The 15291-nt window shown below is 49.2% G+C and overlaps 1 pseudogene; it reads right to left on the bottom strand.

The window, feature by feature from the left end:
* Window positions 1-6392: 6392 nt before the first annotated feature.
* Window positions 6393-15291, bottom strand: LOC117074124 (annotated as a pseudogene).

Here is a 15291-nt window from a genome sequence, read left to right as displayed (position 1 = left end):
GCCCAGCTGTGTGTCTAGTCTCTCTTCTGGAAGAGCTGGGCAACTGGCTCTCCAGAAGTTTATTTTAGGGTCCATGTGCTTCTTTGAGGACACAGCAGAAAACTAAGGGGCAGCTGACAGGCTTCTGGAACAGCTGACGAGGCTGGGGAGGCTGAAGGCTAAGACTTTCAACCACTAGATCACACTGCGTTCCAGTCCTAGGTGAACACTGATCTCTCCCTTTGGGAAGGTGACTTTCTGCAGCTAGAGGCTGAGCTGGAGTGTCTGAGGCTCTCTTTGCTATTTGGATGGTTGTGGTCCTTATGACTGGAAGAAAAAAGGAAGGGATTCCTTTTTAAATACACATTTATAACTCTTGCCAGTAACAGCCACTGTTGATTGAGGCACCCATTCAATGTTTTCTAATCCTCCTCTGTATCTACATATAACTGTTTGAAAGAGGAGACTGAGGTTCAGGGAGGTTGGGAAGGCAGGTTGTCAGGCCCGGGTGGTGGAGGCCGACCCCTCCCATGGCTCTGTGCTCCAGTGTGATAGATGTCTAAGACTCTCAAATATAGAACTAGATCAGCAGGCAGAGCTGGGGGCATTGGGGCAAGCTGAGAGTTACTTTTGTCTGGCTGAGTGCTGGGGCAGAAAAGGCTGAGGGAGGGAAGTGGAGGCCCAGGCTTGCCCATGGTGGTGTTAGAGGGATGCAAGACAGGTTTCAGGCCTTGGATGGCCTCGGGAGCAAGCAGGGCTCCCTTGGCTGCCTCTGTTGCTGTCACACCAGCCCAGGGCTCCTGCCCCAGGGAGGTTATTGTTACTGCTGTAGTTGCCACCACCTGTTGCTCCTGAGTGGATGCTAGGCCCGTCCAGGGCAGCCAGTTGCAATCAGTTTTCTGTTTCCCTGGTGCTCAGGAAGGTTAGGAGAGGAGGTCTCATGACCTGGACAGCCCATGAAAGGCAGAACTGAGAGATTGGAGAGGAAGTGAAAGTCCTCCCAGCTCAGAAGGAAAACGCAGAGAAGTAGAAATACCCAGCTCCTCTCCCACACCCACACAGACAGCCCACAAACTGGAGAGTAAAAATAAAGAAATCGTACAGGAAGCATGGAGCAAATGACTGTGAGATGTTTCGCTTTAGAGAAGTGAGGAGCAGAGGGGGAGCAGAAGCTGGAGTTGGCTGAGAGGGGAAATCCGCAGGTACAGCCTGCGGGGCTCTTAGAGCCCAGAGATTTGTTTTCCTGGAGATCAGCTACCGCCCACACACCCTGTAGCTGCCAGGACTTCTCAGGTGTACTTGTTGTCTAAGGGCCTGGACTAGCTGGGACTTAGGCTTCTGCCATTTCCAACACTCTGGTGCTGGAAGGCTGGACTTGGGTGACTCAAGTTCCCTCTTGCTACTGCAATGCAAGGAAAATACACAAAAGAAGTATGTATACCTTTAAGTATCTCAAAGACCTATCTCAGCTTCTGAATTTCCTTCTAGGGCAACCTCTTCCTGCCCCCAGTACCCACATACATGCCTAGCCTCATCCTAAATCAGTATTTCTCAAAAGCTTAGTTCTGAGCCTAGCACCAGATTTGGTGTGTGTGTTGGGTGGGAGGGCTTGGTAAACATGATGATTTTTGAACCCTAACCCAGATTTATTAAATAAGAACACCTGGGAGTGAGGCCTGGGGCATGTCATTTTAAACAAACTGCCCCTCGTGATTCTTAGGGACTGTCAGTTTTGAGGACAGCTTCCTAAATGGTGTCGTTGAGGAGCTGAATGAAGGCCCTCCCTCCTCGGGCTCTCTGTTGCCAGAAATCTCTCCTTGCTTTGGCTTGCTGCTTGTTTATTCATTGCAGCAAACATTTCTTGAGTCCGTGTAAAGCCTGTGAGGCCTGTGTAGGATCAGCTATGCAGACTCCACCCTAAAAGGAGCCTGAAAATGGTCATGGGTAAATCCTGAGAAGGGCTGAGAAGCCCCAGACTCTGACCGGGCCACTCGGTACCAACTACCGTGAACAGATTGTCTGGCTTGGGGTGGGGGGTGGTTAGAGAGAGGAAGTTCCTTTGACCGAGGACCAAGATCCCAAGGCAGCAGGCACACTGATCCTGACCCTGAGCCTCATCTCCAGCCCTTAGCAGCAACAAATACTCCCCTCGCTGGGTATTCGTAGATTACACAAAGTAACCTAGGTGCTCACTGCTGAAAATATACACTCCCTTCCCCCCTCTCCTGAATCCCCGTGCCACCAGGCCTGGAAGCCACAGACCCAGCAAGCAACCTAGTTTCCAGTCACTGAATCTAGTCTGGATTGAAGCTGTGCTCTGTAATACGGTAGCCACTAGCCACGTGTACCTGTTTGAATTTAAATTATGCCAGCGCAGTGACTCACGCCTGTAATCTCAGCACTTTGGGAGGCTGAGGCAGGAGGATCTCTTGAGCTCAGGAGTTGGAGACCGACCTGGGCAACAGGGTGAGATGCTGTCTCTACAAAAAGATTTAAAAAAATTAGCTGGGCACAGTGACATGAGCCTGTAGTCCCTGCTACTCAGAAGGCTGAGGTGGGAGAATCACTGGAGTCCAGTCTGCATGGAGCCATGTTTGCACTACCGAATGCCAGTCTGGGCGACAGGAGACCCTGTCTCCAAAAAAAAGTAAATTAATTTAAATGAAATCAAATAAAAATCTTAGTTTCTTATTGCACTAGTCACATTTAAAGTGCTCAACAGTCCCTGTTGCTAGTGGCTACTGTACTGAACAGTGCAGATACAGATTTCTTCCATCATTGCAGAAACTCCTACCAGACAGTGCTGGTCTAGAGTGTTAGTCAGTTTCTTCCAGAGGTTTTCTGCTCTCTTTTTCCTTTATCCCCCTCTACCTGCTGCTCTCCTCCACCTGAACACAGCTCATTTTGTGTAGGTAATGGCTAAGGCCTGCAAGCCAGACACATCTCTGCCCTGCCCTGCCAAGTAAAAATTATAAGACCTTGGGCAAGTGATTTAACTTCTCTGAGAGCCAGTGTTCTAGAAAATAGAAATAATTGTATTACCTCGAAGGGTGGTTATGAAGATGAGATGAGCTAAGTAAGGTATTAAATAGAGTGTTTACAGAAGTCGCTAGCACACAGCAAGTGCTTAAATAAGTGTGGGTAATCATTCATTCACTCCAAAAACATATTTTGAGCTCCTGCTCTGTTCCAGGCACGATTCTAAGAGCTGGAGATACACGGTGAATAAAAGAGACAAAAATCCCAGGCTTAGTTGAGTTTCCTTCTAGTGTGGGAGACTATTAACGGGACGTAAATTAAGTATGTGGTATGCTAGCGACTAGTGCTAAGGAGAAAAACTAAAGTCGAGAGGAAGACAGGCCCCGTGTGTGTTTGTGGCAGGGTGGGGTGGCAAGGTGCCTTAGATGGGAGGCCAGGGAAGGCCTTGCCGATAACATAATATTTGAGTGAAGATCTGAAGGAAATATACAAATCTTTAGATTGCCTATATGTCCGTCTTGGGCAGGAAAATTCTTGCCTTCTCTTTAACAATGTGTACCACCTGAGGATGTGTTATGTTCTGAAGCAGAGGGCTCTGTGGATGCCCCTGCCCTGGAGAGGTATCTCTGAGGTAACAAGTCTTTGGCCCTTTAGCTCCTTGAAATCTAGCAGAGGGAAGTGCTAAATACCAGGTCATTAACTGCAAGTCTGCAGGTGGGATCCTTGAGGGCTGGAGTAGCGAGGGGAAGGTGGCAAAGAAAAGCCTTTTTTATTTTTTGAATACAGGATGTTACTCCTGTAGACCTCTCACCTCAGCTTCCTGAGTAGCTGAGACTACAGGCGTGCACCACCACGTCTGGCTAATTTTTTGTATTTCTTGTAGAGACAGGGTTTCGCCATGTGCAGACTGGTCTGGAACACCTAGGCTCAAGCAGTTCACTCGCCTTGGCCTCCCAAAGTGCTGGGATTACAGGCATGAGCCTTTGTGTCCAGCTGGGAGGTTTTTTTGTGTAGTTAATCTGTGTTCTTTACCCTCTCCTCTTGCCTGGGATCTGAAGAGGTTAAAGTCCCTGGCAAAGGCAGAGGCTTTTCTGCCACTGAGTTCAGGCTTGACGTTAGCTGGACCTCAGCAGCCTCCCCCACTCCTGCTCATCCCTTGCCAGCTCTGTCGGGTGGTTTGTACCCTTAGGAATGTGCCCCTGAGGCCCTGCATCCAGCCTATTCTCCCCAGCACCTGTTCTCTGAATCAGTTCCCACTCCACTTCCCAACTGCTTTCCCAAAAAGCATCTTTTGGTCTTCCCTCTCTATATGATGGTTACAATAACTGTTAACATTTATGGTGTGTCAACTGTGTGCAAGTAGCTGCGCTAGGCCCTTGGCATCTGTGATCTCATGTAATCTTCAAAACAGCCTCAGGTGAGAGGTGTGCTGGCCCCATTGCATAGATGGTGGGCTGCAGGACAGGATGAGAGGCCAGTTTTGCACATATGGAAACTGAAATGTCTTTTCATTTTCGTTTTTGTATTGAGACAGAGTCTCTGTCTCCCAGGCTGGAGTGCAGTAACGTGATCTTGGCTCACTGCAACCTCCACCTCCTGGGTTCAAGCGATTCTCCTGCCTCAGCCTCCAGAGTAGCTGGCGTTACAGGTGCACAGCACCACAACTGGCTAATTTTTGTATTTTTAGTAGAGATGGAGTTTCGCCAGGTTGCCAGGCTGGTCTTGAACTCCTGACCTCAAGTGATCTGCCTGCCTCGGCCTCCCAAAGTGCTATAGGATTGCAGGCGTGAGCCACCGCGCCTGGCCGGAATGGATATGTCTGCTAGACAATCAAGAGAGGATACTGAGAAGGAGTTGGATATGGGAGTCAGAAATTTAGGGATGAAGACTGAGCTTGAGATGTAAATGTGGGAGTCACGTGCTGGCAGATATTATTTCAAGCCCTGAGAGTGGCTGAGGTCCCCCACGTCTATTCATAGGACTTTTGGTCAGGGGAATGTTTTACAATCCACATCACTATAAATGAATTTCCTCTGTCTCTCAGAGAGGCAGCTGAGGTAGCAGAGAGAAAACAGCTTTGGGGGCAGGCAATCCAAGCCTGTCTCCTCATTAACTGCTTCACCAGCTAGGGGACCTTTGGGCAAGTCACTACAAGCTTTAAAGTATAAAATACTTTTTGAGGCCGGGTGTGGTGTATCATGACTGTCATGCCAGTGCTTTAGGAGGCCAAGGCAGGAGGATCACTTGAGCCCAGGAGTTCGAGGCTGCGGTGACCCATGACAGCAACACTGCACTCCAGCCTGTCTCAAAAAGAAAAAAAAAGAAAAAGAAAAGTATAAAATACTGTAACAGACAAAAATGCATGCTTGATAAATGTTATTGATCCTAAGAGTCATTTTTTTTTCTTTGAGACGGAGTCTTGCTCTGTCACCCAGGCTTGAGTACAGTCATTTTTTTTTCTTTGAGACGGAGTCTTGCTCTGTCACCCAGGCTTGAGTACAGTGGCGCGATCTTGGCTCACTGCCACTTCCGCCTCCCAGGTTCAAGCAATTCTTCTGCCTCAGCCTCCTGAGTAGCTGGAATTACAGGCATGCACCACCAAGCCCAGCTAGTTTTTGTATTTTTAGTAAAGATGGGGTTTCACCATGTTGGCCAGGCTGGTCTCAAACTCCTGACCTCGTGATCCGCCCACCTTGGCCTCCCAAAGTGCTGGGATTACAGTTGTTCCCTTTTTGCTCTTACACACCCTGCTGTGAGGAATAACTTTGCATATGCCTCTTGTTGTGTGAGTGCAAGTACTCCTGCAGGATATATTCCCCGAAGGGGAATTGATGGGCAAAGGCCATGAGATTTGTCATTTTGAGAGAATAGAAGTTGCACCAATTTATACTTCCAGCAGCGTTGTGAGAATACCTGTGTCCCTACGCCCTTGCCAAAAGTGTGCTATTAACCTGGTATCTACACAGACAATGGCTTCTGTGTGGAATTAATTTGCATTTATCTTATCTGAATAAGATTGCATGGGTTTTTTAATGTATAACCGACATTTGCATAATCTGCTATGACCTGCCTGTTCATGTTCAATGCTAATTTTATTTTGATTGGGTCATTGATCTTATTGTTTACAGAAGCTCTTAACATATTAACATGTCATACATGAGTTGCATATTTTTCCAATTTGTCTTTGACTTTTTTATGGTGATGGGGGTGGTTTTTGCCATGAAATTTCTCTGTCTCTCTTTCTCAGGGTCTCACTGTGTCACCCAGGCTGGCGTGCAGTGTCATGCTCATGGCTCACTGCAGCCTCAATTTCCTGGGACTCAAGCGATCCTCCTGCCTCAGCCTTCCGAGTAGCTGGGACTACAGGCGCACACCACCACACTTGACTAGTCTTTGTATTTTTTGTAGAGACGGGATTTTGCCATGTTGCTCAGACTGGTCTCAAACTCTGGGTTCAAGCAATCCTTCCTCCTTGGCCTCCCGAAGTGCTGGGATTACAGGTGTGAGCCACTGTGCCTGGCTGCAGATTTTTTTTCCAACTGTAATTGAATTTACCAGTCTTTTTTATTGCTTCTGGGTTTTATATCATACTTAATAACATCCTTCCCATTCCAATATTTTATTTTATTTATTTTTTTAGAGAAGGTCAATCCACCTTTATTGGAGGAAACCTTGCACTGTAACTGTTTTAAATAATGTGTGCCCTGTCCCACCCAGTGCCTGGTGGGCTCAGATGATCATCTCTAGCTGCCGGGCATACTCGGTGACCTGTTTGGCCAGTTCTGTGGAGGGAATGGTAATGTCTTCCGACTTCTGCTGCTGGCTGGCAAAACTATATTAGTTGTTGGGACCCAGGACCCACCCTCACTTCTTGGTGTAGTCGGTCATCTTTTTGAGTGTGTTGAAGAAAAGGATCTGGTGGCCTCGGTGAAAGGGATTTTCTCATAGGCTTTCTCAATGCACCCAGCGAGCTCATCCCTGATGGTGTTAAGCAGGATGTCGATGAAGAAGGTGTAGCTCTCGGTGGGGATGTTACCCTTGGCCAGGAACACTTTGTTGTAGCTGCCCTCCATCAGGTATTGCTCCAGCGGCACAGGGTGTTTGATGTAGACATTGGTCTGGATGTCCTTGGCAGGCAGCCACTCCAACTCCGTGTGGAACTCAGCCACCCGCTTCTGGGACAGCAGGAAGAGGAGGTTGAGGCCCAAGAGCTGGTGCATGTAGGCTGACTCGGGAAGCTGTTACTTGTAATCAAAGTAGCAGCATTTGGGCTGGGCCATGTGGCACTTGAAGGAGGGGATGTCCTTGCATAGGATGCTCCACTGGCCCCGATCTCCAGTATGTCACGGGCTAGAATGAGCTGCTGTTTGGTCAGCTTGCTCCCTGTGGTTGGCAAGAAGTTGAGCTCCAGAAGAACTAGCTTGAGGCGGCCCAGCCCTTCCCTGCACTTGCTAAGGTTGGGGCTTTTATGGTTCCACTCACCCTTGAGTTGCTTGTACTTGCCGTCTGCAGTCTGCAGGACAGGGCCCTAGGTCGCCATGGGCCCAGAGCTCACGGCGCTGGCTACACCGTTCACCTCCCCTCATTCCAATATTTTGAAAGATTCTCCTTTTCTGGTATTGTTAAGAGTTTCAAAAGTTTAAATATTTGATCCATTTTTGAACTTATTAATATTATGGATGAGGTATAAACTCTGACTCCAGCTTTTTCTTTCCAATTGTCACCTGACATCCCTTTACAGTTTATTGAATCCATGTTTCCCCCACCGATTTTCAAAGTTACATTTTAAATCTACCAAATTCCTGTATACTTGGGTTTATACTGCCTCTTGGCATAGTGAGTAGTTAAAAGCACAAAGTCTGAGGCCCGGTTGTCTGGACTTGAATCCGGGTCACCCCTAATTAGCTATATAACCTCAGCCTCTTCTGTCAAATTGACTATTGAGAAGATCAAGTTAGTTAATCCATGCAGCACACTTAGAAACTGCCTGTATGTGTAGCAGGCACTTAGACTAACTTATTTTTTTTTAATGTGGTAAAATACACATAATGTAAAATGTATCAGCCGGGTGCAGTGGCTCACGCCTGTAATCCCAGCACTTTGGGAGGCCGAGGCAGGCGGATCATTTGAGGTCAGGAGTTTGAAACCAGCATGGCCAACATGGTGAAACCCCATCTCTACTAAAAATACAAAAATTAGCTAGGCATGGTGGCGGGCACCTGTAAGCCCAGCTACTCGGGAAGCTGAGGTATGAGCATCACTTGAACCCAGGAGGCAGAGGTTGCAGTGAGCTGGGATCGTGCCACTGCACTCCAGCCTGGGCAACAAGAGTGACACTCTGTCTCAAAAAAAAAAAAAAAAAAAAAAATATATATATATAAATATAATAACCACTTTAAAGTATACAGATCAGTAGTGCAGACTGAACTCTTTTTTATTTTTATTAGTTCCGAACTTTCTAGTCTCTTAATTTGGTCTCCCTATCCCCATGTGCCAGTATTGCACTGTTTTAATTATGTAGCTTTATTTTTTTCCTTCTTACTTTTTTAGAGACAGGTCTCACTCTGTCTTATTTTTTATAGAGACAGGGTCTCACTGTGTTGCGGAGGCTGGAGTGCAGTGTCTCGATCATAGCTCACTGCAGTCTTGAACTCCTGTACTCAAGCAGTCCTCTTCCCTTAGTTTTCTGAGCAGCCAGGACCACAGGTGAGTGACACCATGACTGGTTAATTAAAAAAAAAATAGTGTTTTTTTTTTTTTTTATAGAGATGGAGTCTTGCTATGTTGCCTGGGCTGGTCTTGAACTCCTTGTCTCAAGAGATCCTCTCGCCTCAGCCTCCCAAAGTGTTGGGATTACAGGCATGAGCCACTGCACGTGGCCAAGTAAACTTTAGAGATTAATTAGGGAACATTGACGTATTTATAATGCCGAGTCTTCCTATCTCTTGGTAGGCCTGATGGGGCTTATCTATGAGGGAGGAGGAGCTGGGGCAGGAGAGCCCAACATTCAGGTCTCACTGAGGGGAGATGTGCCCGTGACACTTCATTCGCAACTGCTTCCTTGACGGTGATGTGGAGTGAGCTGGACCAGTTTGTGCATGCATGTGTGTACCCAAGCTCATGGCACCTGCGGTGGGGAGGGGGTGGGGAGGGGTGGGGATGGCTCGGCAGTGATTGGAATGCAAGAGTGGGGACTTTGGGGCCTGTATGAAAAAGTGTTATGGCAGAGTGACACACCTACAAAAGAGTGTGGTCAGCATAGGTCTCACACTGGGTGAGTTTTCCCAAACTGAACACACGTGTGGAACCACCACCCAAAATAAGAACTGAACAGAAGCATCCTCAGGGGAGCCCTAAATCCCCCTATGCAAACCCCTGAAACCTCCCCTTACCCCTACCAGCTGCTCCATCCACACCTCCACATGACTTCTTAAATCTTCAGCTTTGCTGCCTCATAGCTAAAGGGATCAGGGAGGGGAAGCTGGGGAGTCTGTAGGTATGGAATGGGGGTGCATACATCAGGTTCCTCCCTCTCCCTGCCCTCCAGAAGCACATAAAAAAATCTGACTGAGGGCCAGCCTCCCTGTTACACTCTGAGACTGTGCTCAGAGATAGAAGACAAGCCCTTTTAGCCCGTACTTCTGGGAAGGCAGAGGGCTGCATGTTAAGCCTGGACTGAGAGTCCCAGAGCCTAGCTCCGGTCCTGGCGATACCGTTCACTGCTGCGTGACTTCTGGGCCCTGGTTCTCCTCATCCACCAAAATGAGTAGGTTGGCCTGAGTCGTCCTCAAGAGCACCGAATAGCCTTAAAACAGCACTCCTCATCTCAGCACCCCACTCCCTGGCTTTAGCTTCTCACTGTCCCTTTTGGGACCAAAATCTTGTGTGTGTCCATCTGCAGGTACTAATGGCTTTCTTCTCAAGCCCTGCTGCGTCCTGCCTTTAATCTCTTTATTTCTCTATCTGCTCCTGGGGTTAGGTTGGGGCCAGGGAGTGGATTGTTTGCCCTCCTTAGATATCCTTTCTTTTTTTGAGACAGGGTCGCCCAGGATGGAGTGCAGTGGTGCGATCTTAGCTCACTGCAAACTCCATCTCCAGGGTTCAAGTGATTCTCCTACCCCAGCCTCCCAAGTAGCTGGGATTACAGGCACACACCACCATGCCTAGCTAATTTTTGTTTTTTTGGTTTTTTGGTTTTTTTTTTTTTTGAGACGGAGTTTCACTCTTGTTGCCCAGGCTGGAGTGCAGTGGCATAATCTCAGCTCACAGCAACCTTCTAGTTTCAAGCGATTCTCCTGCCTCAGCCTCCCGAATAGCTGGGGTTACAGGCACCTGCCACCACACACGGCTAATTTTTGTATTTTTAGTAGAGACAGGGTTTCACCATGTTGGCCAGGCTGGTCTCAAACTCCTGACCTTGTGATCTACCCACCTCGGTCTCCCAAAGTGCTGGGATTACAGGCGTGAGCCACTGCACCCAGCCTAATTTTTGTATTTTTTGGTATAGATGGGGTTTCACCGTGTTGGCCAGGCTGGTCTCGAACTCCTGATCTCAGGTGATCCGCCCGCCTCAGCCTCCCAAAGTGCTGGGATTACAGGCATGAGCTGCAGCACACGGCCTTAGATATCTTTTCCTCTAATTAGTTTATAATCTCTGAGAGTTGACCCAGGCTGGACCTTCTTGGACTGGAGCCAGGTGGTTATCTCTGATGCTGCCAGGGGAGGATTAAATGTTTTATCTCCTGAGTTGGTCACATGCGCACGCGGGTCTCTGAGTCAGCTTTGAGCATTACCTGTTTATGGATCCAAAGGAACCTCCCTCCCAGACCCTCTCTCTAGCAGTATACAGTCCATGGTGTGGATGGGAGGAAGGCAAGGCCAAGGTAAATACTGACTCCGCCAAATACAAGACAAATACAAGCAGGTACAAGAAGTACAAACACATATGTGGGGGAGGGAGCAAGGGCCTGCCAGCCAGAGCTAGTCATCTGAGAAGAGGGGGTTGTGGACAGGTGGGGCTGGGAGCTGAGTCAGAGAGGGCCCCTGGGCCTCTGGTTAGAGCCTGGGAGCCTTGACTTGCCATAGCCTGCGGCCTTGCCTCTTCCTGGACAGTGGCCCAGGGTGCCCTCTGAAATGTTAAGGAGAAATGAATGGGCCCAGACGATGGGGTGACCTGGGGAGGACGCGAGATTTGGAGTCCAAGGGGAGGCAGTTTTAGGCTCTAACTCATCCTATATATGCTGCAGCTGTGGGGAAGGGAAAGAAAGGCCAAGGGCATGACTCCTGGCTCCTGAGAGTCCCTCGGTGTCCCGTTAGGTTGGTAGCTGCAGTGATGGCACTGACCCCCCACTTATGCACACCCCTCAAGCCTCAGCATTCCCTTCCCTGGGCCTCTGAAGGGTAGAAAGATCTGAGAAGAGCGGGGAAGAGGAGAGGAAATTGGGAGAGGGGGAGAGAGGGTGGTGGGGAGCCCAGAGAAGGGAGCTGGGGGTGGAGTATGGAGAGCTACCTGGGCCAAAGAGGGAGAGGCTTTGGCCAGGCTCACCTGGGTCCAGCATGGATTCCCTCATGCATGAGCTGTGTGAATTTGGGCAAGTTCCCTAACTTCTCTGATCTCTTGTCGCCTCAACAATGAAATGGGGACAAGACTTCCTCCCTGGAAGACTTTTCGTTAGGAGTAGTGTGCTCGTAGGGAAAGCCCAGGGCTCAGGGTAAATGTCCCAACTCTAATGATTGTTATCATCACATCAAAGCCAGGAGCTAGTCTTGGTCCAAAGATGGAGAATGCAAGAACAGGCGACCAAGAGCCCTGGGACTTGTCCTAGCCCTCGTGGGAGCAAATTCTACATTTGTTTCCATTTGGACACAAGGTGCCCACAGGCTTCTCCTGGAGGCTTCTCAGCACCCACCTACTTTTAGATCAAGACCATTATTGCTGGCAGGGGACCTTTGGTTCTTCTGTGGCCCCATCTGAAATCCTATGCCTTTGCAACCCAAGAAGCTGGGTCAGGCTGGGGGGCCTCCTGTGCTGCCAGCTGGCCTGGGCAGCGGGGACCTGCGTCCCTGCTTAGAAACCGGGGTGGTGGGATGGGATTAGCAGGCACGAGCCAAGTCTATGTCCTCGGTGGCAGGCCAGGCAGCTGGTTCACCACTTACATAAACGGGGCCAGGAAGCTGAACTTGTTTTTGCTGGCAAGAGCCGTGGCAAGCTGCAAGAGAGTTGAGAAATATGTGTCTCCGTGTGCATGTTTTTCTCTGGTTATTGACATTTGCAAGTTTACTTGAAAAGGGGGAAAAAGTAGAAAAACAACAAAGCTGTTTGGGTTCCTTGCACCCAAACTTACATCCCAATTAGGGAGGAACCCCACTTTCCCAGAGCTGTGCTGCAGGGTCCCTAGGCCAAGGGGTGTCTGGGCTATGGTGGGGGTCCCAGTGCCTCTGGGAGGGGGATTCCTAGGCCACCGGGACAGGGAGATATGGGCTTGTTTGCTGGGAGTTACTAGGACCTAAACTCTCTTTCCCTTGAGGAATGGGAGGCAAGGGAGGTTGTGGGAATTTTCCCTCCTCTAGAGCTCTCCGGGGAGAAAGAAGCATTTTTCTGAGGGCACTGGGATGATCTGGTCATCATCCTTCTCCCAAAGCCATCAACTACTAAAATAATAAATCCATAGATTAATTATGTGTTTTCAAGCTGAGTATTGTCTGCTTCTTGCCCTCTGAGAGCTAATGATTGGGCGCTATGGGATGCTAGACCGCAGGAGTAGGGGCCCGTGGGGGACCTACAGGTCACAGTCTGAACCCTCATTTCACAGAGAAGGCCAGTGGGCTCTGCCAGGGGCAGTGACGTGCCCTGGCTGCCTGTGAGTCATCACAAGACCAGGAATAGAACTCAGGTCGCCTGATAGCACAGAGCTATTTCCTCTACACCAAGGGGCCTCCTGCTTGTGGAGATGTACTTTATTTTATTTATTTATTTATTTATTTATTTTTGAGAAGGAGTCTTGCCCAGGCTGGAGTGCAGTGGTGTGATCTTGGCTCACTGCAGGCTTTGGCTCACTGCAGCCTCTGCTTCCCAGGTTCAAGCGATTCTCCTGCCTCAGCCTCCTGAGTAGCTGGGATTACAGGCACGCACCACCGTACCTGGCTAATTTTTGTATTTTTAGTAGAGATGGGGTTTCACCATATTGGCCAGGCTGGTCTCGAACTCCTGACCTCAAGTGATCCACCCGCCTCGGCCTCCCAAAATGCTGAGATTACAGGCATGAGCCACCACATCCTGCTGAGATGTACTTTATATTAAAGAACAAATCAAGGCAGACTGTATGTTTGTGTCAGCCCAACCCCACACAATTAATAGTCAGTGATTAAACTGACCAGACCAGACACCAAGTGCCATTGACTGTTGAGGAGGAGCTTGGGGGTTTGTTTTCGGGAGGCAGTACTGCCTCCTTTTGTGATCTTAGTCCCAGGTGAGGTGCTTCCTTGTCCTCTCTGCAGAATCCCATTCCTTCTTAGCCTGGGCTGAAGGTACTCCCTCCCCGTATGTGACCCTGGCCTTGCCACAGTCCTTGGGTGCCCCTTCCTCCATCCTGCCTCTGTACTGCTTCATGATGCACAGGAGCCAAGGTGGGGCAGGGGGCAGTCGGTTTTTTCTCAGGGAGATTGGAAGAGAGCAGAAACAAGAAGCAATGGAATGCTCCTGTCCTGGAGGCTGGTGGGGCAGTGGGGAGAAGTGGGGAAGCCATTGAGCCTGCACATACTTTTGACAGGCTTGGCTCATGCCTGCCAATCCCATCCCACTGCCTGGGTTTCTGAGCAGGGACATGGGTCCCCACTGTCCAGGCTAGCTGGCAGCACAGGACAGCCTCCAACCTAACCCAGGCTCTTGGGTTGCAAAGGCATAGCATTTCAGAAGGGGCCACAGAGGAACCGAAGGTCCCCCTGCCTGTGGAGTCAGGCCTGATCTCCTTGAGGGTGCTAACACCCTCCATGTTCCCCTGTAGGTCCTCCTTCCTCCTTACTGCGTTTCAGATACTCCAGACACCAGCCCTCCCCAGGACTCTCACTGTTTTTTTTTTTTTTTTTTTTTTTTGAGACGTAGTCTTGCTCTGTGTCCCAGCTGGAGTGCAGTGGCACAATCAGAGCTCACTTCAGCCTTGACCTCCTGGGCTCAAGTGATCCTTCTGCCGCAACCTCCCAGATAGCTGGGACCACAGACATGTGTCACCATGCCCAGCTAATTTTAGAGCTTTTTGGTAGAGATGGAGTTTTGCCTTGTTACCCAGGCTGGTCTCAACCTCCTGGGCGCAAATAATCCTCCCATCTCAGCCTCCCAAAGTGTTGGGATGGCAGGTGTGAGCCACGGTGCCTGGTCACTCTCAATTCTTTTTTTTTTTTTAATTATTATTATTATTATTACTATTTTGGAGATGGAGTTTTGCTTTTGTGGCCCAGGCTGGAGTGCAATGGCACGATCTCAGCTCACTGCAATCTCCGCCTCCTGGGCTCAAGCAATTCTCCTGCCTCAGCCTCCCCAGTAGCTGGGATTATAGGCCCGTGCCACCACGCCCGTCTAATTTTGTATTTTTAGTATGGGGTTTCTCCATGTTGGTCAGGCTGGTCTGGAACTCCCCACCTCAGGTGATCTGCCCGCCTTGGCCTCCCACAGTGCTGGGATTACGCCTGGTGACTCTCAGTTCTTAATGCCTTGCATATGCTGTTCTCTCTTTATGGAATATAACTCCCTGTGGCTCCACTTATTAAACCCCCATCCATTTATCAAGGCCTTGATCGATCAAATCTCTCTTCCCCCTTTAGAATAATTGATCCCTCTTCTTAGTTCCCTCAGTATGTTGGAGACATTTATATCAGGTTGGCCTGTATCATAGATAGTTTTAAGTTCTAGGGCTTTGTGGGGTTTAAAGAAGATTACGATATGGAAAAGATGGGAAGGAGTGCCAGTGCATCGTAGATACTCAGTAACTTCAATATGGAGTTTTTTTTCCTGGATTAGGAACTTCTGAACTTGCACATCATGGGTGCACAAAAATTACTGAATTCTTGAAGAAGAGACAGGCATAGGCTTGTAATCCTGGCTCTAAATGCTAGCAATTGCTCATGGACAAATGCTCTGTTGATTGTGCGCTCTTTGCTAAATTTCAGAGTGTGCACCAGCCACGCCTTCGCCCCTGCCTGCCCGCCTGCCCGCCGTCTCCTAGGGCCTACTATGCAAGGCCTGTGTCAGGCTAGCGGGGAGCATGAAAACGACTGGGCATATCTCCCAGGAGCAGGAAGGACTGCTCTCAGGAGCCCCCTCCTCACCTGGTTCCCCAT

This window comes from Trachypithecus francoisi, unplaced genomic scaffold (genome assembly GCF_009764315.1).
Source record: "Trachypithecus francoisi isolate TF-2019V2 unplaced genomic scaffold, Tfra_2.0 Lachesis_group5, whole genome shotgun sequence".
Taxonomy (NCBI): domain Eukaryota; kingdom Metazoa; phylum Chordata; class Mammalia; order Primates; family Cercopithecidae; genus Trachypithecus; species Trachypithecus francoisi.
The sequence above is the reverse complement of the archived record's forward strand: the minus strand, read 5'-3'. Positions and strand labels throughout refer to the sequence as shown.